Source organism: Capra hircus, chromosome 17, assembly GCF_001704415.2.
Source record: "Capra hircus breed San Clemente chromosome 17, ASM170441v1, whole genome shotgun sequence".
Lineage (NCBI taxonomy): Eukaryota > Metazoa > Chordata > Mammalia > Artiodactyla > Bovidae > Capra > Capra hircus.
Window position 1 is genome coordinate 33,893,264 of NC_030824.1, and position 4,796 is coordinate 33,898,059.

Below are 4,796 nucleotides of genomic sequence, written 5' to 3' on the forward strand. Positions count from 1 at the left end.
AAATAAATAAGAGGAAGATGTAATTCTAAGGATAATAATATTACATTCAGTGTGAATGAATCAAATAATCCAATCATAGTGCAGATGTATTCAGACAGGAAGGGAAAAGATCCAAATACACATTGTTAAAAGGAACATATTTCAAACTGAAAGATACAAATATAAAATAAAAGGGTGGAAAATATATGCAAAAGCATTAAGAAGGTGGCTGGAGACAAATGAGATTTTACTACTATCAAAAAAAAAAAAAAATGAGAGTTTAGTTAAAAAAAAAAAGAAAGAAAAGATAAAACTTCCTACAATGTCCCTGTAAGTGGAATTCAGTTCTTCTTTACATGGTTTCCCGACCAGGTTTACCAGATTTCTGCCCTCTTCCCCAGCAGCAGAGCATTCTTTCTCTGTCGTTTATCTACCTGTGTCTTGAGACTGAGTGCTTGCTACCCTACATCAGCGTCAGAGGGTCTGCTCCCACGTCTCTTGTGAACAATGAGTTCTTGCCTGTTCCCGGGGGCGAGAAAGATGGCTGCCCTTCCTCTAGGGGCTTACCTTTTGGCTTCCTAGGTGAGAAGAGTCTCAGCAAGGGCACAGGAATAGCTCCCCACAGCAGCTGGTCACCTGACTCACAGCACCTCCAGGGAAGCTGCCTCCAGTCTCCTGCCTGCCTCTGATCTTATATGCCATCGGAAAGGATACTGAGTGTATGAACGCCTCCTGTGCTTGTGCTCCTAGCCCCAGCCCTTCCAAGGCTCATAAGGTAGCCCCTGCAAGCCTTTAAAAAGTTGCTAAACTTTTTGCTGATTTACTATTGCCTGCCTTTATGTAGACTACCAGGATTAAATAATTCCTTGCTCCTCATTAGAAATGAGTTTACCTGTAGAACTTACAAACCTAGCTCTACACTATGCTCAGGCAAAATTATGATTTTGACACTTTTCCAACTTTTTCTCTTTATTAGAGTGGGAGGGGCTTTCTTTGAAAATTTCTTTTTTCTAACAAATGCCAGTAGCTTCATTATTTTTGAATTATGTTGCCTCATTTTCATCTTATAGACAGAATCCATAGATTCTGAACCTTTCAATTGGATTCTTTTTTTAAAGTCCTGTTTGTGAATACTTGTATATGTTTACTAATTTTCTTATTTACATATTTATAGCTGATTTATTTGAAAATTTTATTTCTCAATTTATTTCCAATGAATTGAGAATGTTTTCTATATTATTTTTCTTTGTTAAATTTGAGTCTGTAATTGGTTTTAAAAAGTACTACTAATTTTTAAGAAATATCAAAGAAGTGATTTTTGGAGATATATAACTGTGAAAGTGAAAAGTAAAAATGTTAGTTGCTCAGTCATGTCTGAAGCTTTGCAACCCAAGGACTGTAGCCTGCCAGACTTCTCTGTCCATGGGACTTCCCAAGCAAGAATACTGGAGTGGGTTGCCATTTCCTTCTCCAGGGGATCTTCCTGACCCAGGAATAGAACCTAGGTCTCCTGCATTGTAGGCAGATTCTTCACCATCTGAGCTACTAGGGAAGCCATTGTATATAGAGAGAAAATAGCTTTTTTGTATGTATGTGAATATATATTTATATGCATGTGTGCATGCATATTTATTCATTAGATGTTCAGTTCAGCGTCTGATTCTTTGTGACCCCATGGATTGCAGTACGCCAGCCTTTCCTGTCCATCTCCAACTCCCAGAGCTTATTCAAACTCATGTCTATTGAGTTGGTGATGCCATCCAACCATCTCATCCTCTGTCGTCCCCTTCTCCTCCTGCCTTCAATCCTTCCCAGCATCAGGGGCTTTTCAAATGAGTCAGTTCTTCGCATCAGATGGCCAAAGTATTGGAGTTTCAGCTTCAGCATCAGTCCTTACAATGAATATTCAGACTGATCTCCTTTAGAATGAACTGTTTGGATCTCTTTGCTGTCCAAGAGACTCTCAAGAGTCTGCTCCAACACCACTATTCAAAAGCATTAATTCTTTGCTGTTCAGCTTTCTTTATAGTCCAACTCTCACATCCATACATAACTACTGGAAAAACCAAACCTTTGACTAGACAGACCTTTGTTGGCAAAGTAATTTCTCTCTTTTTCAATATGCCATCTAGGTTGGTCATAACTTTTCTTCCAAAGAGCAAGTGTCTTTTAATTTCATGGCTGCAGTCACCATCTGCAGTGATTTTGGAGCCTCCCAAAATAGATGTTAACATTACGTTATTAAGCAGTACTTATTATTCTTCACCATCTGAGCCACCAGCCACCATTGGCAAGAATCCACTTGCCAATGCAGAAGACGCTGGAGGCACAGGCTCAATCCCTGGGTCAGGAAGATCCCTTGGAGAAGGAATTAGCAACCCACTCTAGTATTCTTGCCTGAAAAGTGCCAAGGGTTGCAAAGAGTCAGACATGACTGAGCTAGTAACAACACTCATTATTGCTATACATACTTGTAAAGCCTTAATTTAGCTGATTTAATAGAGTCTCCAGAGTCAAGACTCACTAGTCTTTTGTTTCTTTGATTTTTCTTACTCCTCTGTCGTTTATATTTTACATGTACATGGATGCTATAGTTAGTAGGTATTGCATAGATGCTTTGAAGTTATATCCTCATTTTCAGTTGATTATTTTAAAAAAACATATATATAGGTGTGTAGAAGATGAAGATTCAGTGACCTAAAATTATTCCACAAACTTACGTTAGAATCTTATGTATGATAAATTATATTTAAATAAATCTTATCCTAGATTTAAGAGAAACTTAAAAGTACCAAAAAGATATGTTTGAATGTTAAAATTTAGTTCTCCAATATTGTCAGATATGCTTCCATTTTTTCATATGCCCAAACTGAGACACATGCACTCACACACGAGTGTGGTTTTTAACTACCACATTGTGTGAACCTGCATGATGTGTGGCATATTTCTACCAGTATACAGAAAACAAAATCATTTCATATTTCCATCAACAATCAAATTTTTAAACTATATAAAACTAGCATACTAATGTTACTATCCTTAATCTAATTGATATATTTTTTTGCTCAACCTATAATAATAATTATTTCTCTAAAAGACAATTAATATATCAAGATGTGTATTGATATAAAGAAAACAATGAATAATACTTTATTCCTGAATTCAGATGTGCCACGTTTGTTATACTTTGGTAATAATTCTGAACAAAGTATAGAACCTTGAATTAAAAGGAGAACTTGTTTGAAAATAGGTGTGTAGGACTTCCCTGGTGGTCCAGAGGTTAAGATTTTGCCTTGAAACCCTGGAGTGCAAATTTAATCACTGTCAGCTAGCTAAGATCCCATGTGCCTCTCAGTCAAGAAACCAAAATATAAAACTGAAGTAACATTATAATAAATTCAATTAAGACTTTAAAAATGGTCCACACTAATGAAATGTTTCAAAAATTAAACAAAGTAAAGTAGGTAGATAAGCAGAGGTATAGAAGAGTAATTCAATGACTATCAATTTGTAATAGCTATATATTGTCATATAAGGAGAGTCCCTTTCATGATTATCATGGGACTTTTCACTTGGACTTTGTAAACTGAAGAATTTAGCTCGAGGTATAAAAGAACAGTGTAGTTTTTCATGGAACTGCAAAAAGAATTTTTACACGTGAATAAGAGGAACAGATTTAACACTGAAGTAGCAGTATATTCTTTCAACTTTGAGACAATTCTAAATCTTCTTTTAAAAGTGGCAAAATGCACATGCAAAGACAGTCTTCAAGACATTCATTTATCAGAACAACATATTTTATTTTTCAGTCTGTTCTTTCTTAGTTTCAGCCAAATTATGCTATGTGCAAACTTCAATTATGAACTTGAACACAAGTCCCAAAACATTGACAATTTTATCATCACTGAACTCTTGTGTAAAAGAAAAATAGTGAAAACTTTTCTAATTCACCAACTGTTAGCTGCACATTACTGTGAAATAGCTGTGTAGCACTCATTATATTCCACAGAGGCAGGGACATTTTGTTGATGAATATTACTGAGAAACTGTGCTTTTTTTGTTTACTAATAGGACAATGTAATTTATTAAATACAAGCTAACAACAAAAAAAATCATATTCCCATGCTAAGATTTAGCCTTCTAGGAGGATGGGAAAAGGTTACCATGATTCAAGTCTACAATAGTGAGTTTATATAGCATGATTTTCAGAACATATTTCTATGCATGAAGATTCCAAGGAGAGGTAAATGATATTAGAGTGTGATTGGAAGAAAAATGAAAATAGGCTTTTGATAAGATGTTGCTTTTTTTTAGTCTTACCTCTTCACACAGGAAGAACAGCTAAACAGTAGATGCATGGACAAGTGACATTAGAAGCGACTTCTTAGGAGCTCTTAGGCTTGTGACATTTGGGGTGTACATTTCAAGTTATTTTAGAGTCAAGTTAATTTTCATGATAGCCATATTGTTCCTGAATTTTTTCTGACTTTTAAAATGTGCATATATGATAAGCTGTCAAATATGATTAAACATATTGTTTCATTCCGTAAAATCTGAAATAATGTAAAATCCAGTCAAGTTCACTTAGTTTTTTAAAAAGAAAACCCTCTGAAGATCTTTTGAGTGGGAGTCTTAATGGTAATAAGATTCTAAAATTATACTTTTTAAAAAACACTTGTATTTTACTTTTATATTATTAGACAGACAATGGAATAATGCCTGAAAATTACATTAGTTTGCTATAATACATGATGACACTACTCTGGAAATATATTCCATGTCCATCATTCTTATTTGTCTTTTATATAAACCCTCCT